The sequence below is a fragment of the Pristiophorus japonicus genome, chromosome 9, assembly GCF_044704955.1.
Source record: "Pristiophorus japonicus isolate sPriJap1 chromosome 9, sPriJap1.hap1, whole genome shotgun sequence".
NCBI lineage: Eukaryota > Metazoa > Chordata > Chondrichthyes > Pristiophoridae > Pristiophorus > Pristiophorus japonicus.
The window spans coordinates 100,627,535-100,654,950 of NC_091985.1; the positions used below are offsets into that span (position 1 = coordinate 100,627,535).

Genomic DNA, 27,416 nt, shown 5'->3' on the forward strand with positions numbered 1-27,416 from the left:
AATATAGCCCCAAAGCGGCGACAGCAGCAGAAGCAGTGCCGCAAAAGTCAATGCCGGAGCACTTAAGGACCCAGCTAAGAGAGCCCTATACAGCCAGCGCCTCACAGCTAACCTGGTATGCCTTGATGACCCTGAGATACAGAATGCCCACAGCGCTTGGTCTGCCCTCCAGGCCTCCATAATCAGTGCCTGCAAAGAGACGCTCTGTCACTCAACCAGGAAACAGCAGGACTTGTTTGATAAGAATGATCAGGAGATCAAAGAGCTAATAGATCGCAAGCGCAGGGCGTTTCTGAGCCTTAAACAACAACCCAACGCGGGAGCAGCAAAACAGCATTACAGACGGCTCAAGGCTGAGGTCCAACAAAAAACCTGGGACCTAAAGAACAGGTGGTGGATGGAGAAAGCACAGGAGTTACAGCAACTGGCCAACAGCCATGAGGTGCAAGGATTCTTCATCGCAGTCAAGACCACCTACGGGCCAAACACCCAAGGCCTCATCCCACTGCTGGCCAAGAATGGGGAAACACTCATCAAGGATACAGAGGCAGTCAAGGCCCGCTGGAAGGAACACTTCGATGATCTCCTTAATCGAGACTCTGCCTTTGACTCGAGTGTTCTCGACTCCATCCCGTAGCATGCTACCCACCACCACCTCAGTAAGACCCCAGCCCTGCACGAGATAGAAAAAGCCATAAGACAGCTTAAGAACAAGGCTATGGGAGCGGATGGAATCTCCACTGAGGCATTGAAGTATGGCGGAGAAGCACTGTTGGCGCGAATGCAGGACCTCATCTCTCTCATCTGGAGGGAAGAGAGCATGGCGCGAGATCACAGAGATGCAGTGATCGTGACCATCTTTAAAAAGGGGGTCAAGTCCGATTGCGGCAACTACAGAGGAATCTCCCTGTTATCAGCCACTGGGAAAGTCATCGCTAGAGTCCTCCTCAACTGTCTTCTCCCTGTGGCTGAGGAGCTCCTCCTGGAGTCACATTGCAGATTTTGTCCCCTACGGGGTACAACAGACATGAATTTTACAGCGCGACAGCTGCAAGAAAAATGCAGGGAACAGCACCAACCCTTATACATGGCCTTCTTTGATCGTACAAAGGCCTTTGACACGGTCAACCGTGAGGGTCTATGGAGCATCCTCCTCTGTTTCGGCTACCCCCAGAAGTTTGTCATCATCTTCCGGCTGCTCCACGACGACATGCAGGCCGTGATCCTTGCCAATACAAACTCAATCCACATCCGGACCAGGGCTGCATCATCGTGCCAACCCTCTTCTCAATCTTCCTCGCTGTCATACTCCACCTCACATTCAATAAGCTCCCTGCTGGAGTGGAACTAAACTACAGAACCAATGGGAACCTGTTCATCCTTCAACGCCTCCAGGCCAGATCCAAAACCACCCCAACCTCTGTTGTCAAGCGGCTGCACATACAGAGGCTAAACTCCAAGTCATAGTCAAAATATTCACTGAGGCGTATGAAAGCATGGGCCTTACACTAAACAACCATAAGACAAAGGTCCCCCACAAACCTGTCCCCGCCGCACAGCACTGCCCCCGAGTCATCAAGATCCACGGCGCGGCCCTGGACAAAATGGACAATTTCCCATACCTCGGGAGCCTCTTATCAACAAGGGCAGACATAGACGACGAGATTCAACACCGCTCCAGTGCGCCAGTGCAGCCTTCAGCCACCTGAGGAAAAGAGTGTTTGAAGACCAGGCCCTCAAATCTGCCACCAAGCTCATGGTCTACAGGGCTGTAGTAATACCTGCCCTTCCATATAGCCCAGAAACATGGACCATGTACAGTAGACACCGCAAGTCGCTGGAGAAATACCACCAACAATGTCTCCACAGGATCCTGCAAATCCCCTGGGAGGACAGATGCACTAACGTTAACGTCCTCGACCAAGCCTACATACCCAGCATTGAAGCACTGACCACACTCTATCAGCTCCACTGGGCAGACTACATTGTTCGCATGCCTGACACGAGACTCCCAAAGCAAGCGCTCTACTCAGAACTCCTTCACGGCAAATGAGCCAAAGGCGGGCAGAGGAAATGTCTCAAGGGCACCTCAAAGCCTCCCTGATAAGGTGCAACATCCCCCACCGACACCTGGGAGACCCTGGCCAAAGACCACCCTAAGTGGAGGGCGCTGAGCACGAGTCTTATCGCCAAGAGCATGCAGAAACCAAGCATAGGCAGCAGCAAACCAGTCCCACCTACTGTGATATATTCACAGAGCACAGCACACACAGCTCCTAACATAGCATGCAGCTCTGTCGGAAGCTTTCGGAACAGCCTGCTTCTGTTTATTATTAACTCTGCAGTTGCAGTACACAATACGTCCACATCCAGTGTGGAGCTACAAACATTACAAGCTTACAGACATTACACTTCTCCCTCCTTAATGAAGAAGTTATTATATTATACATAACTTTCATTTTTATACAGAACACAGGATATAGACTTATTTTTTCCCATATTTACAAATTTAACTTTACCACTTGTTTTCTGTTTCAAAGAGGATACCTTCACTCTCGAACAGAACCTTCCAAACATGGTGTCGATTTCACACTCATTCGAGGCTCATCCTGAGGAACGTTTTCCTCCACAGAATTTCTTTGATTTTCATTTGAACTCACTCTAACTTCAGGCTCTTTGTTTCTTCTGACTCAGACTCAGATTTACATTCTGATTCTCTCCTGGATTTGTTTCCAGGACATTGGATTTAGGATTTGCTACTGGTGTATCAAAACTATCTGATGAGTCAGAAATAATTGAATCATTCCCACCTTCAACTCCTTCCATGTATGTAGGTAAAATATCAATATGAACAAACCTAACCTGTCCATTATCAAACATCTTGACCAAATATGTGCGAGGACCACCTATCTTCACCATTCTTCCTAGTAACCACTTTAACCATTTATGGTGATGGTTCTTCACTCTCACCTTCTGGTTTAATTTCACACTTCTCTCTTTTACTCTATCATGATTCTCTTTGTCTTAATTGTGTCTCTTCTACGGACTGTGCCAAATTTGGTTTTAACAATGAGAATCTGGTTCATGGCAGTCATTTGAGAAACAACTCTGCTGGTGTTCGATCAGTAGTTGTATGAGGAGTATTTCAATATGTAATCAAAAAATTAGCCAATTTGTGATCCAATGACAACTATCGTTTCCTTGGATTTGGATCTAACATTTGTTTTATGAGGGCACATTTTACAATTTGTACAGTGCGCTCTGCTGCACCATTCGAAGCAGGGTGGTATGGTGGAACTTTGGTATGTTTCACAGCATTTTTGCTCGTGAATTGTGCAAATTCTTCTGAATGAAATTGTGGTCCATTATCCGAAACAATTTCTTCAGGGAGGCCAAATGAAGAAAATAATCTTCGTAAAATATCCAATGTTTTACGTTGTTATTTTCCACATTGGGAACACCTCAACCCACTTCGAATGGCTATCAATCACAATGAACAATTGATGTCCATCTAACTCAGCAAAATCAATATGTAACCTTTGCCACACCCTGGGAGCCCATTTCCATGGATGTAATGGTACTGATGGTTGTTGCTTGCTTACCGATTGATATGTCGTACACTGACACTGACACTGGCACGATGCAGAAACATAGAAAATAGGTGCAGGAGTAGGCCGTTCGGCCCTTCGAGCCTGCACCACCATTCGATAAGATCATGGCTGATCATTCCCTCAGTACCCCTTTCCTGCTTTCTCTCCATACCCCTTGATCCCTTTAGCCGTAAGGGCCATATCTAACTCCCTCTTGAACATATCCAATGAACTGGCATCAACAACTCTCTGCGGCAGGGAATTCCACAGGTTAACAACTCTCTGTGTGAAGAAGTTTCTCCTCATCTCAGTCCTAAATGGCCTACCCTTTATCCTAAGACTGTGTCCCCTGGTTCTGGACTTCTCCAACATCGGGAACAATCTACCCACATCTAACCTGTCCCGTCCCATCAGAATCTTGTATGTTTCTATGAGATCCCCTCTCATTCTTTTAAACTCCAATGTATAAAGGCCCAGTTGATCCAGTCTCTCCTCATGTGTCAGTCCGGCCATCCCGGGCATCAGTCTGGTGAATCTTCGCTGCACTCCCACAATAGCAAGAACGTCCTTCCTCAGATTAGGAGACCAAAATTGAACACAATATTCCAGGTGAAGCCTCACCAAAGCCCTGTACAACTGCAGTAAGACCTCCCTGCTCCTATACTCAAATCCCCTAGCTGTGAAGGCCTTCTTTACCGCCTGCTGGACCTGTATGCCAACTTTCAATGACTGATGAACCATGACACCCTGGTCTCGTTGCACTTCCCCTTTTCCTAATCTGCCACCATTCAGATAATATTCTGTCTTCGTGTTTTTGCCCCCAAAATGGATAGCCTCACATTTATCCACATTATACTGCATCTGCCATGCATTTGCCCACTCACCTAATCTGTCTAAGTCACTCTGCAGCCTCTTAGCCTCCCCCTCACAGCTCACACCGCCACCCAGTTTAATGTCATCTGCAAAGTTGGAGTTATTACACTCAATTCCTTCATCCAAATCATTGATGTATATTGTAAAGAGCTGGGGTCCCAGTATTCTATATCTTTATCAAGACCTGGCCACCATAAGTAACTGCGTGTAAAACTCTTGGTTAAGCACATTCCCAGGTGCTGGTCATGGAAGTCTCCTAATAATTTGGACCGGAATTTATTTGGTATAACCACTCTTGCACCCCACATGATACAATCTTTATCAACTGATAATTCATTCCTACGCATGAAGAATGGACGTGTATCTTTGTCTGTTACCTGGTTTGGCCATCCATTTGCAATATAATCATACACCTTTGACATCACTGGGTCACGTTTGGTTGCTCTACCAATCTCTTCAGCTGTGACTGGCAGTTCATCAATGTATGAAAAATAAAACACTTCTTCCCTATCGGGTGTAACTTGTGATGGGGAAGGCAATCTAGACATTAAATCTGCATTACTGTGATCAGTTAATTGTCTGCATTCAATATCAGACTGATAACCAGACTGATTCCCGGGATGGCGGGACTGACCTATCAAGAAAGACTGGATCAACTGGGCTTGTATTCACTGGAGTTCAGAAGAATGAGAGGGGATCTCATAGAAACGTTTAAAATTCTGATGGGTTTAGACAGGTTAGATGCAGGAAGAATGTTCCCAATGTTGGGGAAGTCCAGAACCAGGGGTCACAGTCTAAGGATAAGGGGTAAGCCATTTAGGACCAAGATGAGGAGAAACTTCTTCACCCAGAGAGTGGTGAACCTGTGGAATTCTCTACCACAGAAAGTTGTTGAGGCCAATTCACTAAATATATTCAAAAAGGAGTTAGATGAAGTCCTTACTACTAGGGGGATCAAGGGGTATGGCGAGAAAGCAGGAATGGGGTACTGAAGTTGCATGTTCAACCATGAACTCATTGAATGGCGGTGCAGGCTAGAAGGGCCAAATGGCCTACTCCTGCACCTATTTTCTATGTTTCTATGTTTCTATATGTATATGCTGACAAAATCAAAGCCCATCTCTGCATTCGGGCTGCAGCTAATGTTGAAACTGGGGACTTTGGATGGAGGATTGCTGTTAGGGGCTTATGGTCCATAATTATGGTAAACTTACAAGCATACCAGTATTTGTGAAACTTCTTGACCCCAAAAATTAATACCAAAGCTTCCCTTTCAATTTGCACATTACTCTCACTGGCACCGAGAGTGCGTGAAGCAAAAGCAATTGGTCTCTCCTCTCCACTACGTGATACATGTGAGATAACTGCCCCAACTCCATATGGAGAGGCATCACATGCTAGCTTAATCTCCTTAGATATGCCATAGTGAACTAACATGGTGCTCTCTACCAATTTGCTTTTACGCTCCTTGAATGCTGTATCACATTCTTTTGACCACTTCCAATGGACGTGTTTTCAAAAGTTCATTCAGTGGATGTAATACTGTAGCCAAATTTGGTAGGAACTTCCCATAATAGTTCAAAAGACCCAAGAATGAACAAAGTTCAGTGACATTCCTGGGAGTGGGTGCATTTCTGATTGCATCCTGTTTTTCCTTGGTCGAATGTAAACCATCTTTGTCTACTCTGTACCCTAAGTACTCCACTGAGTTTTTAAATAACTCACACTTACGAGCAGACACTCGTACTCTGTGCTTGTCTAGCTGTTTGAGGACTTCATTCAATATGTTATTATGAATTTGCCTATTTGGTGCTGAAATCAGTATGTCATCCAAGTAACATACTACCCCTTTAATACCTTGCAAAATCTGGTTCATCACCCCTTGGAATATGGCAGGGGTGGAAGACACTCCAAATGGTAACCTATTAAATTGAAATAGGCTTAGATGAGTATGTATAGTCAAACATGACTTGGACTCCTCATCTAGTTCAAGCTGGAAGTAGGCATTCGTAAGATCCAGTTTTGAGAAGATCTGACCACCTGTCAGTGTTGTGAACAAATCTTCCATATTCGGCAATGTATTGGGGATATTACCCTCTAGAACCTGGTTTACGGTTACTTTATACATCACCACACAATCTTACCTTACCATCGGACTTGGGTACAACAACAATGGGTGTAGCCCAATTACATCGATCTATTTTACAAATAATGTTCTCAGTCTCTAGTCTTTTGAGTTCTTGCTCAACTTTCTCCTTGAGTGCATATGGTACGGAACATGGCTTGTAGTAAACCGATCTAGCGTCCTTCTGTAGCCTGACACTCGTCTTGAAGCCTTGGATCGGACTGCCCGTTTCACAGAACACCTTCCGATATTTCTTGATAACCTCATCTGTTGATGAAAATTTCGCTTCCACACAGAAAATCTTACTCCAATCCAACTTCAGTGAGTTCAACCAATTTCTTCCTAGTAAGGCAGGCTTGTCTCCTTTCACTACTATTAGAGGCAAGTTCTGAAATTGATCTTTATATTTCACCGGTACGGTGATACGACCTACTACAGGAATTTTCTCTCCCGAGTAGCCTCGCAGCTCTATCTTGGATTTCTCCAGTTGGAAATCATGCAATTTTGAGGTACAGCGATTCCGGAACTACTCACGGATGCACCAGTGTCGATTTCCATTGGTATCTTGAATCCCGTAACAGCTATTTGGATTTTGATACTTTCCAAATCGCTGTCAGTTAAACTCGTGCTCCTGATGACGTGTAACTCTAACTCCTCATCCTGTTGTTGTTCTTCCATGTTATGTAGTCACTTGGGATTTCTACTCATAGCTTTGAATGCAGATTTACCCTTCAGTCGGCATGCCTTCGCAAGATTCCCAGTCTTTCTGCAAAAGAAACACTCTGCCTTCACGTATGGACAACTTTGAGCAATGTGTTGTCCCAGGCATCCATAGCACGACTTCGACGCTCTGTTAGAATTTCCAGTTTCTGAGACTTTGGGCCTCCACCGTCTTTTACTTTGAACCTGCAGGTGATTTACCTCGGTTGACTGACGACCGTAATTATTATTTCTCAGGAATATTGTTCAGCCATGCCCATTGACCTCGTTATCTGACAAGCAATCTCAAAAGTCAAGTCATCCGTCGTCAATAACTTTTTTCTGATTTTTCACCCGACAAACAAAACGATCCCGTAATGCTCGGTTTTGAAAGTTTCCAAAATTACAGTGCATCGATAGCTTTTTTAATGCTACAAAGTAATCACTGATACTTTCATCAGTCTTTTGATTCTGAATCCCGAAACGATAGCTTTCAGCAATTTCTAACGGTTTGGGGTTATAGTGCTGCTCCAGCTTCGTTAAAATCTCTAAGCGTTGTGTCCTTTGGCTCGTCAGGCACAAGCAGATTTAGCAGCGTTTCATAAAATGTCAGACCTGCCTCCGATAAAAAGATGGCTCTCTTATGTTCCAACACAGCCCGGTTCTGGAACTTCGAGTATGTTATTTGCAGTGAAATACATTTCTAGTTGATCCACATATGCTTTAAAACATTCCCGGTCATGTCTATATTCACCCAAATGTCCCATTAGTCCTGTCATTTTAATCTCTAGCTGTTCACACCGTGTGCTGTATTTTACCTTGGATTTTTGTAGTTTTTTCCAAAGACCGAAACTTCTAAAGTCTCTCTGTCGGCTGGCTGAATCCTTTGCCAACAAATTTAAGCTTTAAATCAGCTGAAAAATCCCATCTCGTCACCAAATGTGATATACTCACAGAACACAGCACACACAGCTCCTAACATGGCAGGCAGCTCTGTCGGAAGCTTCCGGAACAGCCTGCTTCTGTTTATTATTAACTCTGCAGTTGCAGTACACAATACGTCCACATCCACAGTGTGGAGCTACAAACATTACAAGCTTACAGACATTACACCTATCCTTTCCTTCAATGACTATTTGTCCCACCTGTGACAGGACTGTGGTTCTTGTATTGAACTGGTCAGTCACCCAAGAACTCATTTTTAGAATGGAAGCAAGTCTTCCTCGATTCTGAGGGACTGCCTATGATGATGAGATGGTGGAAAAGCTTTGGGGAGTCAGGAGGTGAGACACTCACCGCAGAATACCTAGCCTCTGACCTGTCCTTGTTGCCACGGTATTTATGTGGCTGGTCCAGTTAAGTTTCTGGTCAATGATGACCCCCAAGATGTTGATGATGGGGGAACGTTGAATGTCAAGGGACGGTGGTTAGCCTCTCGCTTGTTGGAAATAGTTAGTGCCTGGCACTCGTGTGGCGCAAATGTTACTTGCCACTTATCATCCCAAGCCTGAATGTCGTGCAGGTATTGCTGCATTTGGACTTGGACTGCTTCATTATCTGAGGAGTTGTGAATGGCACTGAACACTGTGCAGTCTTGCATTTAATTATTGCCTTTAAAGTAGTAAAATGTCACAAGGCACTTTACAGAAGCGTTATCAAACAAAATTTTACACAGTCACATAAGGAGATAATAGGACAGATGACCAAAAGCTTAGTTTTAAGGAGGATCTTAAATGAGGAACGAGAGGGGGAGAGATAGGAAAAAAACAAGAAAGGTTAAAGTTCAGAGATAGGGCAGAGGGAACCTTCGAGGAGGTTTGATCAGGTTGGCTAGGGGGAGAGAGGGAAGTGATGGAGCTAGCTGAATAGATGGTCTCAATTTTAGTGACAAAGAAGTCCATGAGGTCCTCACACTTGTTCTTGGAGGTGAGGGTGGAAATGGCAGGGGAGAGGGCTTTAAGAAGGCGGTTTGTAAACTTCTAAAACTCGGCAGTCCATGTCCTAACTCGCACCCAGTTCTGCTCACCCATCACCCCTGTGCTCGCTGACCTACATTGGCTCCTGGTTAAGCATTGCCTCAATTTCAAAATTCTTATCCTTGTTTACAAATCTCTCCATAGCCTCGCCCCTCCCGATCTCTGGAATCTGCTTCAGCCTCACAACCCCCCCAAGTTATCTGCGCTCCTCAAATTCTGCCCTCTTGAACATCCCGGATTATAATTGCTCAACCATTGGTGACCATGCCTTCAGCTGCTTCGGCCCCAAGCTCTGGAACTCCCTCCCTAAACTTCTCCGTCTCGCTGCCTCTCTTTTCTCCAATTCAAGACGCTCCTTAAAACCTACCTCTTTGACCAAGCTTTTGTTCATCTACTGTCATTTCTTATCTGGCTCGGTGTCAAATTTATTTTTTTGTCTTATAACACTCTTGTATAGCACGTTAAAGGCGCTATATAAATAAAAGTTGTTGTTGTTTATAGTGGAGAAAAGAAACCATGGGTTATCTTTGCATTACAGGATGATCCTGGAATAGTGAGCAGTTTTGGCAGAGGACATCAGGATCCAATAATGCTTTATTTAGTCTAGCCAGATCTAACCAGTTGTCCACCATAAACGCTCAAGTCTGCATCCTTGGACTTAAGGGAACAAGATGATCACGGTACTAGGGGGAACGACCAGGGTGAGAGAGTAATGGTTTTAGTGGGTGCACTGGATGGAAAGGTCGTGAGAGTAGAATGGGTTGCTGTTCGTAAGGAGCTAGTGATAAGTGCCTCGATGGGCCCTTCGGAGGATACCAAGAGAGGCACAGAGGGAAGCTGTAGGCTTATCTAAGAACGAGTCAAGCTGAGACGGCGGCAGGCGAGTAGGAACGTCTAACAATGCGGAAGGATTGGGGTAAGGTTTTGGGAGGGCAGAGTACCCATGAGGGGAGAAATGAAAGGGGCCATGACAACAGGAGAGACACCTAGGAGGTGTAAAGAGAAAATAAGAAAAAAAGGGGAGAAAAAAAGAAAGGAAATAGAAGTGATGGTGCAGAGAGGCAGCCAAAGTATGCACACAAATGGACACAGGGAAACTCAAGTTACATAGATGTGTTTACATATTAAGATAGGGATATGTAATACTATTAAACAGGGAATAGAGAGAGGCCAGCGTTAAAGTCAGAAGTCCCATGGTGGGATAAAGTTGACGTAGGTTGGGTGGAGTCAGCTTGGACAATCGAAGAATGGATGTTCAGGTATGGAGACAGATGTGGAGGGCGAGTGAGTCCAGAAGCTATTTGAAGGATAGAGTGAGTATCAGAGCACGCACTGCTGGAGGTATTTCTGTGAAGAGCCAGGAGGTGTGCAGAATCAATCACGGGTCAGAAAAGCAGTGGCGAAGTTGTTGTTCCTAAGATCCAGAGGTGGTGGAAAAATGTACTAATGGACTATAAATATCTGTCCAAAAACCACAGTAGCTGAAGCTGTAAAACTTTAGCAATGTTCACACGGTAGCAATTGAATTCTGCGTTAATCAGTATTATACTTTACTCAGGGCACTTTAATGATTCTGAAGTGTTTTGATGTTCAGTGATGCAATGGTTAGATGTTATTTCTAAATCTATCACCAAGCAGTGACCTGCATGGTGAATTATCTTTGCGCACAGCAACAAATCTCCAGTACCACCATACCTGTCACTTCAGTCCCTTTGGTTAGAACCCATTCTACACATTTATCCACTGTCACTTTCCGATATTTCCCAGCATTTTTAATGATGTTAAGTACTATTATATCTGTCAAATGTGTTTATTTTTATTTCTGAATATACCTGTATAATTAGCAGCCTTAGCTCAGTGGTAGAACATTCGTCTCTGGGTCAGGGGGTTTTGGGTTCAAGTTGCACACTAGAGACTTGAGCACATAATCTAGGCTAACTAAGGGAGTGCTTCGTTGTCAATGGTGTCATCTTTCAGTGGAGATATTTGCTACATTTCCTTACAATTACAAGCAACTACATTTAAAGACACTTCTGTTGACTGTAAAGGGCTTTGGGACGCTGTATAAATACAAATTATTTATAGGAAAATTAAGAAAACTATTTAAATGGGGAGAGATTACAAAATGCTGTGGTACAGAGGGATCTGGGGGTCCTTGTACATGAAACTCCAAAAGTTAGCATGCAGGTACAGCAAGTAATTAGGAAATCAAATGGAATGTTGGCCTTTATTGCAAGGGAGATGGAGTATAAAAGTAAGGAAGTTCGCAACAACTGTACAAGGTGTTGGTGAGACCACACCTGGAGCACTGCGTACAGTATTGATCTCATTTAAGGAGGGATCATCATCATCATCATCATCACAGGCGGTCCCTCGAACGAGGATGACTTGCTTCCACGAGTTCACAGGTGTTTCGATGAAGGACCCGATGTTCCAGTCCTGAACTCCAATTGAGGGGGTAGAAGATGCCTGTGCATGAATTTTTTTTTTTAAACGTGGGGTAACCGTTGCACACCAGCCACCACATGGGCTTGACAGAGCTAGGTCTTGGTCCAGTGGCAAGGATTAACCAAGATGATTGGAGACCTGCTCTGCTACACAGACCTAGCGCGCACACATATCGCAGTGTGGGCTGGCCCGTGCTGCCCCTGGGCCCTAGGGTCTTCTGGGCCCCGTACCCTAATCTGTCACACCTCCACCACAATCTCTCGCCACTCCTCCGCCATAAACATTCACCGCATCTCGCCACAAACACTCGCTGCTCATCCGCCCCAACCTTCTCACTTCTCTGTACCTGGGCCCTGCCAATGTTCCTGCCCATGCTCCAAAGGGATATACTTGCACTGGAAGCAGTTCAGAGAAGGTTCACGAGGTTGATTCCTGAGGTGGTCATATGAAGAAAGGTTGAGCAGATTAGGCCTATACTCATTGGAGTTTAGAAGACTAAGGTGATCTTATTGAAACATGTAAGATTCAAAAGGAGGCTTGACAGGGTAGATGCAGAGAAGATGTTTCCTTTCGTGGGGGAGTCTAGAACTAGGGGAAATCGTCTCAGAATAAAGGGTCACCCATTTAAAACGGAAATGAGGAGGAATTTCTTCTTTCAGAGAGTCATGAATCTTTGGAATTCTCTACCCCAGAGAGCAGTGGAGGCTGGGTCATTTAATATATTTAAGTTGGAGATAGACAGATTTTTGAAAGATAAGGGAGTCAAGGGTTATGGGGAGATGGCAGGGAAGTGGAGTTGAGGCCAAGATCAGATCAGCTATGATCTTATTAAATGGCGCAGCAGGTTCGAGGGACCAAATGGCCTACTCCTGCTCCTATTTCTTATGTTCTTAATGTGATAGATTCACAGAGCACACACGGCACACAAGCCTTTAAGATGGAGCAGCTTCCAGAACTCTCTAGAAGTCTGTGGAAGCCTGCTTCTTGTTAGGTGACCTGACTGTTTATTAAACACTCTGGTGCAGTAACACAATACATCCACAGTGTGGAGCTACAGACATTACACTTCTCCCTCCTTAATGAAGAAGTTATTATAACAATCATCATACATAACTTGCATGGTTATACATAACAAAGGATATGGACTTATTTTGCCATGTTCACAAATTAAGCTTAACCACTTGTTTTCTGTTTCGAAGAGGTTACCTTCTCTCTTGAACAGAACCTTCCAAACATGGTGTTGAATTTAAACTCAATTGAGGTTGATCCTGAGGAAAGTTTTCCTCCAAGGGATGCCCTTGATTTCCATTTGAACTCATTCTAACTTCAGACTGTTTTCTTTCCTGACTCGGGCTCAGGACTTAAATTCTGATTTCCTCTTGGATGTGTTTACAGTACATTGGATGTAGGATATGCTACTGCTGTATCAAAACTATCTGATATGTCAGAAATAATTGAATCATTCCCACCTCTAACTCCTTCCATGTCTGTAGGTAAAATATGATCAATGTGAACAAACCTAACCTGTTCATGATCAAACATCTTGACCAAATATCTTCACCACTCTTCCTAGTAACCACTTTAACCATTTATGGTGGTGGTTCTTCACTCTCACCTTCTGAATTTAATTATGTCTCTTCTACAGACTGTGCCAAGTTTGGTTTTAACAACGAGAATCTGGTTCGTGGCTGTCATTTGAGAAACAACTCTGCTGATGTTCTACCAGTAGTTGTATGAGGAGTATTACGATACGTAATTAGAAAATTAGCCAATTTGTGATCCAATGACAACTGTCATTTCTTTGGATTTGGCTCCAACATCTGTTTGATGTGGGCGCATTTTACAATTTGTACAGTGCGCTCTGCTGCACCATTCGAAGCAGGGTGGTACGGTGGAACCTTGGTATGTTTCACACCATTTTTGCTCGTGAACTGTGCAAATTTTTCTGAACGAAATTGTAGTCCATTATCCGAAACAATTTCTTCTGGGAGGGCAAATGAAGAAAATAAACTTTGCAAAATGTCTAATGTTTTACTTGTTATTTTCCCCATTCGAATGGCTATCAATCACAATGAACAATTGTTGTCCTTCTAGCTCAGCAAAATTGACATGTAGCCTTTTGTCACACCCTGGAAGGCCATTTCCATGGCTGTAATGATACTGATGGTGGTTGCTTGCTTACCGATTGACATGACTGACACACGATGTACTCTCTATCTTTATTAAGACCTGGCCACCATAAATAACTATGTGCAAAACTCTTGGTCAAGCACATTCCCAGGTGCTGGTCATGGAGGTCTCCTAATAATTTGGACCTGAATTTATTTGGTATAACCACTCTTGCGCCCCACATGATACAATCTTTATCGACTGATCTTTCGTAGGAATGAAGTAAGAATGGATGAATATCTTTATCTGTTACCTGGTTTGGCCATCCATTTGCAATATAATTATACACCTTTGACATCACTGGGTCACGTTTGGTTGCTCTACCAATCTCTTCAGCTGTGACTGGCAGTTCATCAATGTATGAAAAATAAAACACTTCTTCCCTATCGGGTGTAACTTGAAATGGGGAAGGCAATCTAGACATAGCATCAGCATTACTGTGATCAGCTGATCGTCTGCATTCAATATCATATGTATATGCTGACAAAATCAAAGCCCATCTCTGCATTCGGGCTACAGCCAATGTTGGAACTGGGGACTTTGGATGGAGGATTGCTGTCAAGGGCTTATGGTCCGTAATGATGGTAAACTTACGACCATACAAGTATTTGTGGAACTTCTTGATCCCAAAAATTAATGCCAAAGCTTCCCTTTCGATTTGCGCATAATTACTCGCACTGGCACTGAGACTGCGTGAAGCAAAAGCAATTGGTCTCTCCTGCCCACTACGTGATACATGAGATCACTGACCCAACTCCATACGAAGAGGCACCACATGCTAGCTTGAGCTCCTTAGATATGTCATAGTGAACTAACATGGTGCTCTCTACCAATTTGCTTTTACACTCCTTGAATGCTGAATCACATTCTTTTGACCAACTCCAATGGACCCTTTTTTTCAATAGTTCATTCAGTGGATGTAATATGTAGCCAAATTTGGTAGGAACTTCCCATAATCGTTCAAAGGACCCAAAATTGATCGAAGTTCAGTGACATTCTTGGGAGTGGGTGCATTTCTGATTGCATCCAGCTTTCCCATGGTTGGATGTAAACCATCTTTGTCTGCTCTGTATCCTAAGTACTCCATTGAGTTTTGAAATAACTCACACTTACGAGCTGACACTCAAACTCTGTGCTTCTCTAGCCATTTCAGGACTTAATTCAATATGTTATTATGAATTTGCCTATTTGGTGCTGAAATCAGTATGTCATTAAATACCCTTCAATACCTTGCAAAATCTGCTTCATCACCCCTTGGAATATGGCAGGGGCAGAAGACATTCCAAACTGTAGCCTATTAAATTGATATAGGCCTAGATGAGTATTTATAGTCAAGCATGATTTGGACTCCTCATCTAGTTCAACTTGTAAGTAGGCATTCGTAAGATCCAACTTTGAGAAGATCTGACCACCTTTCAATGTTGAGAACAAATCTTCTACATTTGGCAATGTATTGGGGATATTACCCTCTAGAGCCTGGTTTACGGTTACTTTATAATCACCACATAATCTTACCGTACCATCGGACTTAGGTACAACAACAATGGGTGTAGCCCAATTACATCGATCTATCTTACAAATGTTCTTGCTCAACTTTCTCCTCGAGTGCATATGGTACGGAACATGGCTTGCAGTAAACCAATCTAGCATCCTTCTGTACCCTGACACTCGCCTTGAAGCCTTGGATCGGACTGCCTGTTTCGCAGAACACATTTGGATAATTCTTGATGACATCATCCGTTGATGCAAATCTTGTTTCAACACGAAAAATCTCACTCCAATCCAGCTTCAGTGATCCCAACCAATTTCTTCTAGTAAGGCAGGCTTGTCTCCTGCCACTATTATTAGAGGCAAGCTCTGAACTTGATCCTTGTATTTCACCGGTATGGTGATATGACCTACCACAGAAATGTTCTCTCCTGAGTAGCCTCGCAGCTCTATCTTGGATTTCTCCAGTTGGAAATCACACAATTTGTCGAGGTATAGGCCCCAAGTTTCGTGCCGCGGTGAAAACGGCGCATCTCCGAGCTGGGCGCCTGTTTTTCGCGCCAAAAACTGCATCTAAAAAAAAATCAGATATTCTCGAGCTCCTTGGAGCTTGATGTCTGCTTAGCGCGGTGCGCTCTTCGCAGCAGGGGACGGAACCTAACACTCGCGCCGATTTTCTAAGCAGCAGGGGGGCGGGTACAATTTAAATTAGCCTTCGTGGTGCCGGCAATCCTGCGCGTGCGCGTTGGAGCATGCGCGCAGTCTCACACAAACATTGGCATTCGGCCATTTTTAAAAATACTGCAGAAAAAGTGAAGATTTGTTTCTTGGACCCCTGCAAAGGCTTGTAATTTAATTTTTTTTGATATTTCTGTGTGTGAGGGAGTGCTTTTAGCAGCACTGCTGAATAAATCACCTGCTGAAATCAGTGAGTTCAGCTTTTCACTGCTAAACTTGCAGAACCGGTGCTGCATTGGTTCATGCAAATTAAGGACTGTGTGTTTGGAGAAATAAGAGTGCCAATTCAACTTTGCAATGGATCAACGTCCACCAAGAACAAAGAATTTCTTGCATGAGGAAGTGGAGATATTAGTCAACGTAATTGAGCAGAGATGGCAGGAGCTAGATACCAGCAACAGAGGTCGCATAAAAGTGCCACCAAAAGAAATGAAGAAACGCTGGAACCAAGTTGCAGAAGATTACTGCGCAGTGGTGCATACCAGGAGATCTGGAAGTCAGTGTAAAAAGAAATGGCACGACCTTGGTCAAGTAGTTAGTGTAAGTAATATTTCCCATTTTTAATTTAATCGTAATTGTAACCTGGCTATCTGTATGTCCCACCTTGCAGACTGACACACTCTGTAAAAAGTTATATTTTACTCTTTGCAGAAGAAATTGGCCCACAACAAAAGGGAGGCAACTCGGACAGGAGGAGGCGTGCCCAATCTGCATCCAATGACACCCTTGGAACAAAGGGTAGCTGCTATGATGAGTCGTACATGGAGAAAAGCAATCGATACAGCACAAGCTGGGCCCACACGCGAAGAAGAGGGTAAGTCCTGAAAATGCATCATGGCTCTTTAAATCAACCTGCTGCCTGGCCTGCTATGTGTGAGAGTACTCGTGCCACCCACCCGGCCCCCTCCCTTGCTGTTAAGCATTTGACTGTTCCGATGTATGATGATGATTGATGATTGATGATGATGGATGATGATGATGGATAGATGATGATGGATGGATGATGATGGATGGATGATGATGGACGACGACGACGACGACGCCGCCGCCGCCAACCCTGAGGATCCTGAGGGTACAGAACAAGAACCAGTACAACCAGCTGCGGACGATCCAGACTGGATGATGGCAGCGATGACTGAAATGTCTGCAGGGGAGAGCTTCCAATTTAATGTTTATGAGCCCCCATCAAGGGGCATCAGAGTTTCAACCCCTAGCATAGGTCTTGGTTCCACCTTCCATGGTTTCGCTTCCGATGTTGCGGGTCCCAGTGGTGCTGCTGGTATAATGCAGCATTCTACAGTCAGTGCACTACCGTCCCAGCCTGCGCCTCCCTCTCGCATAGGTTCTGGTTCCACCTACTATGGTTTTGATTCCGACGCTTCGGGTCCCAGTGTTGCTGCTGGTATCATGGAGCAGTTTACACCCATTCGTCCAACATCCTTGCCCATGGCTCGCACTCGAGTGCTGTCGTCTGGAACACCGAGCGTCCTACCGCTCCAGCCCGAGCCTCTCCCTCTAGTTCTGCCGTCTGCAACACAGAGCATCCCACCATTCCAGCCCGAGCCCCTCCCTCCAGTTCAGCCGTCTGGAACACAGAGCGTCCCACAGTCCCAGCCTGCGCCTCCCTGTGTAGTGGTGCCGCTTGCAACACCGAGCATCCCACCGTTCGTGCCCGCGCCTCCCAGTGTAGTGGTGCCACAAGGCAGACCCAGGCAGAGGAGAAGGAAATTGGAGACACGCTCTCCTGAGATGCAGCGTGCAACAGATGCGACTCAGGTTGTGGCATTGGGTATAGAGACCAATGAGCTTACCCGATCACTCATCGGTGGCGTCAATGCAGTAGGTGAAGAGTTGACGGTCCTGACGGGAGAAATAGCAGTAATGACACGGGAACTTAGGGAGGGAATGTCCGAGGGAGTGCAATCGACGGCACAGGCCGTCAGGGAGGACCTGGTTGAGGTAGCTGCTGCAATAAGGGCTCACAGCCCAGCCAATCAAATGACACCCCCATGAGGAAGTGAACATTCACTGAGATATGGATGAGACAAGGTTGCAGCCTTTCTTTGCTGCTTTTGTTCTTGTTCTTGATGTAGCTGTAGTAGTGTTTTTCAAATTGAAATTGTTTTGTAAGTTTTGTAACTTTACAACTTATAAGGGATCTTATGGTTTTTAAGTGATCTGATAGTGTAAATGCTCGCACATTTTTTTGTATCTTATTTAATTTTGCACCTAAAAAGTGATCCTGAAGTTTAAGTGTTCTTCAGATTGTAAGATTTTTCACAATTAAACTGTTTTGTAAGTTTTGTAACTTTACAACATATAAGTGATCTCAGGGTTTTCAAGTGATCTTATAGTGTAAATGCTCTCACATTCTGTAAATTATTTAATTTTGCATCTAAAAAGTAATCTTGAAGTGTAAGTGATCTTAGAGTGTAAAATTTTTCACATAGAAAGTGTTTTGTAACTTTACAAGTTTTTAAGTGATCTTCAAGAGTCATATTAAAAAGTATAGTTTGATACAACAAATATTTTATTAGAGTGACGGCAACTTTTCAATAAAATATTTTTTCATTAAAACTGTTTCATGTTCCATTAACACAACACAACGTAGGAACAACTGCAAAGAATAAACATGTCCATATGCAAAAGTGGTCGCAGAGCCCTCAGGCATCAGTAGTTGAAGCGTTCACGGATGAGCTGCTGGCGCAAGTCTCGAGCAATCGTTAAAGGGGCACGATGGAAGGCCCTCCTCCGACCTTGTGCTCCGGCATCAGGCACTTGCATGCTTTCCTGATTGTCATTATCATTCACATCCTGGTCTTCCGTAATACTATCATCATGCACTGGACCCTCACGTCGGTCTTCGGGTTCCACTACCAGCTCCTGCTGCCTCATGATGGCTAAGTTATGAAGCATGCAGCACACAACAGTGAAGTGACCGACAATCTGAGGAGAGTATTGCAACTGTCCTCCGGAATGGTGCAGGCATCGGAATCGCTGTTTCAATATGCCAATGGTCCTCTCAATGATGCTGCGCGTCGCAATGTGCGCCATGTTGTATTGACGGTCAGCTTCTGTCCGTGTCACGCATATGGGCGTCATGAGCCAGGTGGTCAGGCCGTACCCTTTGTCTCCCAGTAGCCAGCTCTGCCCTTCTGGCTGCTCCTCAAACATGTCAGATAGAACGCTGTCGTGTAGGATGAACGCATCGTGGGTGCTGCCAGGGTATCTCGCATCGAATGACATGATGCGCTGCTTGTCGTCACACATGAGCTGCACATTGATAGAGTGGAAACCTTTCCTATTTCGGTACTGCTCAGATTCCTCCACGGGTGCTCGCAAGGCTATGTGGGTACACTCAATGCAGCCCTGTACCTTTGGGAAGCCGGCAATCCTGAAGAAGCCCACAGCCCTCGCATGGATCGCTTGTGCGGTCATTGGGAAATTGATGAAGTCATTCCTTCGCGCATAAAGTGCAGCCGTGACCTGGTAAACGCAGACATGTATTGCACGTTGAGAGATGGCACAGACATCTCCAGTTGTAGCCTGAAACGATCCCGAGGCATAGAAAGAAAGTGCAGCTGTTACCTTCACTGCAACAGACAAGGCAGTTGTCCTTCTGCTTCTGGGCTGCAAATCTGCTCTCACCATATCACAGATCTCAGTGACAACTTCTCTGCGAAAACGCAGCCTTTTCACACAATCAGCCTTGCTCATGTCCAGGTACGAGCGCCTGGTTCGATATTGTCGACGTGGGTAAGGTCTCCTGCCCATCAACCTACGGGCTACGACGTTCCTGGTGCGGTGAGCTCGAATCAATTCTCTCCTATGCAGTGAATTGATGGCAAGCCATTGCATAATATGTGGTGTTGACAATGCAGCACCCATTCTGCAAATTTAAATATAAAACTGTCGATGTGGCTGCCTCTCCCTATCCAAATGGCCTCAGTCCCCCTCACAGCTCGAAGGCTGCTGCTGTATCTTTGGCTGCCGGCCAGCCACTGACACCGCCCCTAAAGCGTTGCCCAAAAGCCTGAAGAACCTTAATGAGCTGCGTGTGTCCTGCGTTGATTCTTCGGCTGCCGGCCAGCCACTGACGCCGCTGCTATCTCATGGCCGAATGGCCACAGATCGGTCCGGTGATTCTTCAGCTGCTGGCCAGCCACTGATGCCGCTGATATCTCATGGCCGAATGGCCTCACATCGGTCCGCTGATTCTTCAGCTGCCGGCCAGCCACTGATGCCGCTGATACCTCACAGCCGAATGGCCTCGGGTCCGTCCGGTGCTGCTTCTTCGCGGCCAGCCACGAAGAGAATGAAGGTCTGCCTCAAGCACTGCAGCTCAGCTCGAAGCTTTGCTGCCGCTGCCGCTGCCGTCGAGACAGTGACGCCACACCGCTGCCTGTCTCCAACATGAAAGGCCTGCCTGAAGCACTTTCACACAGGTAGGAACATGGTTTATTTAATCTTTTCTTTGCTTATAAATTTTTATTCAGGTTGGATTTATTTGTATAATATTTGTATAAGTATAACTAAGGATTGATTGTAGAATTTAATGACTTCCCTTCCCCCCTCCCTCCCCCACCTCGTTCCCTACGTCTAATTTGTAACCTACGCCTGATTTTCTAAAGTGTAGACAAGGTTTTTTTGAGCGTACAAAAATCTTCACTTACTCCATTCTAAGTTAGTTTGGAGTAAGTTTTCACTCACAAAACTTTGAAATCAGGCGTAAGTGGCCTGACACGCCCCCTTTTGAAAAAAAAATTCTGTTCCAAAGTGAAACTGTTCTACCTGACTAGAACTGGAGCAAACTAAATGTGAAGAATTCCGATTTCTAAGATACTCCGTTCTACACCAGTTGCTCCTAAAAATCAGGAGCAAATCATGTGGAAACTTGGGGCCAGTGACTCTGGTACTACACACGTGGATGTACCCATGTCGATTTCCATGGGTATCTTGAATCCCGCAACATCTATGTGGATTATGATACTTTTCGTGCTTCTGATGACATTTAACTCTAACATCTCCTCGTCCTGTTGTAGTTCTTCCATGCTATGTAGTCTCTGGGGATTTCTACTCACAGCTTTGAAAGCTGGTTTACCCTTCAGTCGGCATGCCTTCACAAGATGCCCAGTTTTCCTGCAGAAGAAACACTCTGCCTTCACATATGGACAACTTTGAGCAATGTGTTGTCCCAAGCACTGATAGCAGGACTTCCAACGCTCTGTTACAATTTCCAGTTTCTGAGACTTTGGGCCACCACCGCCTTTTACTTTGAACCTGCAGGCAATTCACTTTGGTTGTCTAACAACTGAAAATAGTATGAAATTCTCGGGAATATTGGTCGGCTATGCTCATCGACCTAGCTGTCTGACAAGCTATATCAAAAGTCAAGTCAGGCGTTGTCAATAACTTTCTTCTGATCGCATCATTTTTCATCCCACAAACAAAATGGTCCCACAATGCTTGGTTCTAAAAGTTTCCGAAATTACAGTGGGTAGCTTTTTTAATGCTACAATGTACTCATTGATATTTTCATCGGCCTTCTGATTTTGTATACCGAAACGATAGCTTTCAACAATTTCCAAGGGTACGGGGTTGTAGTGCTGTTCCAGCTTAGTTAAAATCTCCTTAAGCGTTGTGTCCTTTGGCTCAGAAGGCACCAGCAAATTTATCTCCATTTCATACAACTCAGGCCCAGCTTGAGTTAAGAAAATTGCTCTTTTTCGTTCCAACACTGCCCGGTTCTGGTCTGCATTCTCTGGGACACTTCGATTATGTTATTTGCAGTGAAATATATTTCTAACCGATCCACATATGCTTTGAACCTTTCCCGGTCGTGTTTATATTCCCCTAAATGCCCCATCACTCCCATAGGTGCAGCCAATTTGACTCTGGCAGTTCAACAATGTGCTCACAATTTACCTCAAATTTGTAGCTGTAATCAAAACAGAGACGCTCTCAAAGTCTTTCTGTCAGCTGGCTGAATTCTTCACCAACAAAATTTTCAGCTTTATATTATCCAAAATATCCCATATTCGTTGCCATCTGTGATAGATTCACAGAGCACACACTACACACGAGTCTTTAAGATGGAGCAGCTTCTGGAACTCTCTAGAAGTCTGTGGAAGCCTACTTGTTGTTTGGTGACCTGTTTATTAAACACTCTGGTGCAGTAACACAATACATCCACAGTGTGGCGCTACAGACATTATACTTAAGTTCTTTCTTTATGTGCACTGAAAAGGCTAACTGATATGCACCAAAATATGTCTGACTTTGATTCAAAGTTTAGTTTCACTGACCAGTGTTAAGTTGCTCATATGTTTCGCTATGCAACTACAAATCCAAACCACAAGTTTATCTAAATGTTCTTTAAACGATTAACTTGACCATAGTAAAAAGTTCAAACCTCTTCAGAGGGGGAAAAATATGTTCTTCCATTTCCTTCTTCCAAACAAATATTGACATGGATTATGCCCCGGTGCTACATATTCACCAAATTAATCTTGTTTTCAGTAATAAATGCAACACCAAAATGCGTGTGTGGTGCGCACGTAATGTAAATGAAATTGAGGCAAGTCCTTGCCTGTGTCCCTCGCCATTAGACGGGTGTGCGCACAGTGCCCGCCGCGTACATCGCAAACTGGGTGCGGACAAAATGTGAAATAGAAAGTGTAAAAAAACGGGTAGGAGCAAAGCGGCGCGGCTTTAATGTCATAACGATATTCGGTTATTCTTACAGCATGACAATCAAAAGTTATAAGAATTTGAATATATAAAAAAGAAAAAGCGCATGTTGGAAATTAGAAATAAAAACGTAAGATGCTGGAAATGCACAATGTTTCAAAGGGGGGTTAACATTCGGAATCACTGGTGACAACCATAGGACACAAAACGCGTCCTTTAATATTCCGCTTGAGACCCTCCCTCAAACCGAGTTAAGAGTTCCACTGAAGGGTCTCAAAAGCGATTACCGGTTTCCTCTTGCAAATACTGACTGACCAGGTGTATATTTGGGGAACTTTCTACAAATAAGTTTCATTTTACCTGGAAGGTAGACTTTTGCCCCGTTTAAATAAAACTAGCAATTGGAGTTTCTCTCCCAGGCGAACAACAGTGCGGTTGCCTGGTTACGAGGACGCCGGCCTTGCTGCACTGCGGCTCCGGCCCGCAAAGCGTGCAGAGTTGGGGCGGGGAACCTAAACACTGCGACACGCAAACCGCCTCCGAAACACCCGCTCGCTTCCTGCGCGCCGATTGGACAACCGCCATCCCCCTCGCACGCCGTCTCCTGCGTGGCCAGAATGAACGAGCCCGTTGATTGGTTGTCAGCGAGTTTGCCCCTCCTGTCGCTGCTCCCCAGCTGGGAGTCATGGTTGTTGTAGGGTGATGGCTGGAATTGGCTAGCAGCACGAGGAGGATGCGGCTCTTTTAAAAATTGATCATAGAAGCGACACTGCGACTTTAGAGGAGCACAGTGTGGCGGCGTGGTGTAGCCGGCCTATCTCCTGCAGTACGAACAGGAAGAGCAGGGAGAGAAATCCAGTGAGTGGTTTCCCTTTAGCCGCTGCTTTAAGTCACTGTTTGCCGAGGTGAAGGGCATGATGTCCCTTGGCCAAATACTGGCTGCACTGAACAAATAGTTGTGAGTGAATTAGGATGAACAGCTCACTAGCCCAATTCCACACTGCCGCCCGCCCGCCCTAAGCAACGAGTCCCAGTAAAACCGCAGCAATCCAGACTTTTGGTTTAAATCTTATTGACAGGTTGTCGGCGCCCCTGTGAGGTCCCGCCAGTCGAGTGTCCAGTTCTAGTCTACCGGCCGCAGCTCGGGTTAGTGCAAACATGATAACGGTATCGTTTTATGCTTTCATTGCCCATATATTTGTAGAACTCCAAAATATACGTGTATATATCATAAACTTGTGCAAATTGTGTATTTTAAGGTCACTTTAACAATGCATATTTATGTAAAATACTTCTAAATACCGACGGTTAAATAAATACTGTAGAATCTCTGGAGGAATATCGAAAGTTCAGAGATGAAATTAAAAAGGATATTAGGAATGCTAAGAGAGAGCATGACAAATTCTTGGCAAGTAAAATCAAGGAAAACCCAAACATGTTCTATAAGTATATTAAGAGTAAGAGAATAACTAAAGAAAGGGTAGGGTCTATTAGAGACCATGAGGGTAATGTGTGTGTGGAGGCGGAAGATGTGGGCATGGTTCTTAATGAATACTTTGCGTCTGTTTTCACAAAGGAAAGGGGCAATGCAGATGCTGCTATCGAGGAAGAATGTGACATTCTGGATGAAATAATCAAAGAGCAAGTTATTATTTAAATGGAGAAAGATTGCAAAGTGTCGCAGTACAGCAGGACCTGGGGGTACTTGTACATGAAACAAAAGGATAGTATGCAGGTACAGCAAGTGATCAGGAAGGCCAAGGGTATCTTGGCCTTTATTGCAAAGGGGATGGAGTATAAAAGTAGGGAAGTCTTACTATAGCTATATAAGGTATTGGTGAGGCCACACCTGGAATACTGCATGCAGTTTTGGTTTCCATATTTAAGAAAGGTTATACTTGCTTTGGAGGCAGTTCAGAGAAGGTTCACTAGGTTGATTCTGGGGATGAGGGAGTTGACTTATGAGGAAAGGTTGAGTAGGTTGGGCCTTTACTCATTGGAATTCAGAAGAATGAGAGGGGATCTTATCGAAACATACAAGATTATGAGGGGTCTTGACAGGGTGGATGCAGAGAGGATGTTTCCAATGATGGGGGAGACTCGAACTAGAGGGCACGATCTTGGAATAAGGGGCTGCCCATTTAAAACAGAGATGAGGAGAAATTTCTTCTCGGAGGGTAGTAAATCTGTGGAACTCGCTGCCTCAGAGAGCTGTGGAAGCTGGAACATTGAATACATTTAAGACAAATATATGGTTTCTTAATCGATAAGGGGACAAGGGGTTGTAGAGAGCAGGCGGGAAGTGGAGCTGAGTCCATGATCAGATCAGCCACGATCTTATTGAATGGCGGAGCATTCTCGAGGGGCTGTATGGCCTACTCCTGTTCCTATTTTTTATGTCCTTTATGGTGAGAGAGGAGGTATTAAGGGGTTTAGCAGCTTTGAAAATGGATAACTTCCCCGCTCGGATGAAGTGCATCCCAGGCTGTTGAGCGAAGCAAAAGAGGAAATAGCAGAGGCCTTGATCCTCATTTTCCAATCCTCTTTCAAGTCGGGCATGGTGCTGGAGAACTGCTAATGTGGTACCCTTGTTTAAGAAGGGAGAAAGGGATAGGCCGAGTAATTACAGGCCTGTCAGCCTAACCTCAGTGGTGGTAAAATTATTGGAAAAAATCCTGAAGGACAGGATAAATCTACATTTTAGAAAGGCAAGGATTAATCGGGGACAGTCAGCACGGATTTGTTAAAGGAAGATTGTGTTTGACTAACCTGATTGAATTTTTCGAGGAGGTAACCAGGAGGGTGGATGAGGGTAGTGTGTACGATGTAGTGTATATGGACTTTAGCAAAGTATTTGATAAGGTCCCACATGGCAGACTGGTCACGAAGGTAAAAGTCCATGGGACCCAGGGCAAAGTGGCAAGTTGGATCCAAAATTGGCTTAGAGGTAGGAAGCAAAGGATAATGGTTGATGGATGTTTTTGTGACTGGAAGAATGTTTCCAGTGGGATTCTGCAGGGCTCAGTACTGGGTCCCTTGCTTTTTGTGGTATACATCAATGATCTAGATTTGAATATAGGGAGTATGATTAAGAAGTTTGCAGATGACACTAAAATTGACTCTGTGGTTGATAATGAAGAGGAAAGTCATGGGCTGCAGGAGGATATCAATCTACTAGTTAGGTGGGCAGAACAGTGGCAAATGGAATTTAATTTGGATAAGTGTGAGTTAATGCACTTGGGGAGGGCTAATAAGGAAAGGGTATACACATTAAATGGTAGGCCACTTAGAAGTGCAGATGAACAAAGGGACCTTGGTGTGCATGTTCACAGAACCCTGAAAGTAGCAGGCCAGGTGGATAAGGTGGTTAAGAAGGCATACGGAATGCTTGCCTTTATTGGCCGAGGCGTAGAATACAAGAGCAGGAAGGTTATGCTTAAATTGTATAATACACTGGTTAGGCCACAGCTGGAATACTGAATGCAGTTCTGGTTGCCCTATTATAGGAAGGACGTGAATACACTGGAGAGAGTGCAGAGGAGATTTATGAGGATGCCGCTTGGAATGGAGAATCTTGGCTATGAGGACAGATTGGATAGGCTGGGTTTGTTCTCCTTGGAACAGAGGAAGCTGAGGGGAGACCTCCTTGAGGTGTATAACATTTTGAAGGGCCTGGATATAGTGAATAGCAAGGGCCTATTTCCCTTGGTGGAGGGGTCAGTTACGAGGTGGCATGGGTTGCTGGAAGGTTTAGAGGGGAAGCTTCTTCACGCAGAGGGTTGTTGGGGTCTGGAAGTCACTGTCTGGAAAGGTGGTAGAGGCAGAAACCTTCACCACATTTAAAAGGTGCTTGGATGGGCAATTGAAGTGCTGTAACCTGCAGGGTTATGGACCTAGAGCTGGTAAGTGGGATTAGACTGGATAACCTCTTGTTGGCCCGCGCAGATACGATGGTAAGTACTGCAGGGAATCTAATACGGCCAGAGTGGTCTCCTAGACGAGTTTCGATCGTCTGGATGGGTCAGAGAGGAATTTTCCCAGATTTTTCCCCCCAATTGGCTTGGGTTTTTGTATTTTTTTGCCTCCCAGGAGATCGTATGGCTCCGGGTGGGGTGGAGTGTAAAATGTTGCAATACATGGAGTATCGCAGTTGTGTGGGGCGGACTGATTGGGTAGGATGTTCTTTATCTGTTTGCCATCGGTTTATATGTAACCTTCAGGGCTGCTGACCGAGGACCGTGTGGCTCTTTGTCGGCCAGGACACGAGTTTAAAATGGGATCATAGTTTGTGTGGTCCTCGAATAAGGGAAAATACAGTTTCCTGGTTCTGAGAACAACACAAAATTCACCTGATCCAATTTTTATTATGACTTGACCCTGGTTGCAACAAAATTACAATGCATGAAACTACCTGTAATAACGTAGTGTGAAAGTACACTGAAGATAATATATTTTGTAATTTATTCTCTCGATGTGGCCAGCATTTATTGCCCATCCCTAGTTCCCCTGATACAATACTGTGGCTGACCAGGCCATGCCAGACAGCAGTTAAGAGTCAACCACGTTGGTGTGGGATTGGAGTCACATATAAACCAGACCAGAGAAGGACAGTAGGTTTCC

At 44.7% G+C, this 27,416-nt stretch overlaps 1 protein-coding gene across 8 annotated transcripts in view; it reads left to right on the forward strand.

Moving 5' to 3' along the window:
- The first annotated feature begins 23,475 nt into the window (after positions 1 to 23,475).
- sanbr (SANT and BTB domain regulator of CSR) overlaps positions 23,476 to 27,416 on the forward strand; it is a 163,910-nt gene continuing 159,969 nt past the window's right edge. For 5 of the 8 annotated variants that reach the window (XM_070889628.1, XM_070889633.1, XM_070889634.1 and 2 more), the window contains exon 1: positions 23,476 to 23,654. The gene's annotated coding sequence lies outside the window, so the exon portion shown is untranslated. Of the gene's footprint in view, positions 23,655 to 23,699; positions 23,943 to 27,416 lie in introns of those variants that run through there. The other 3 variants (XM_070889629.1, XM_070889631.1, XM_070889636.1) reach the window with 2 other exon arrangements.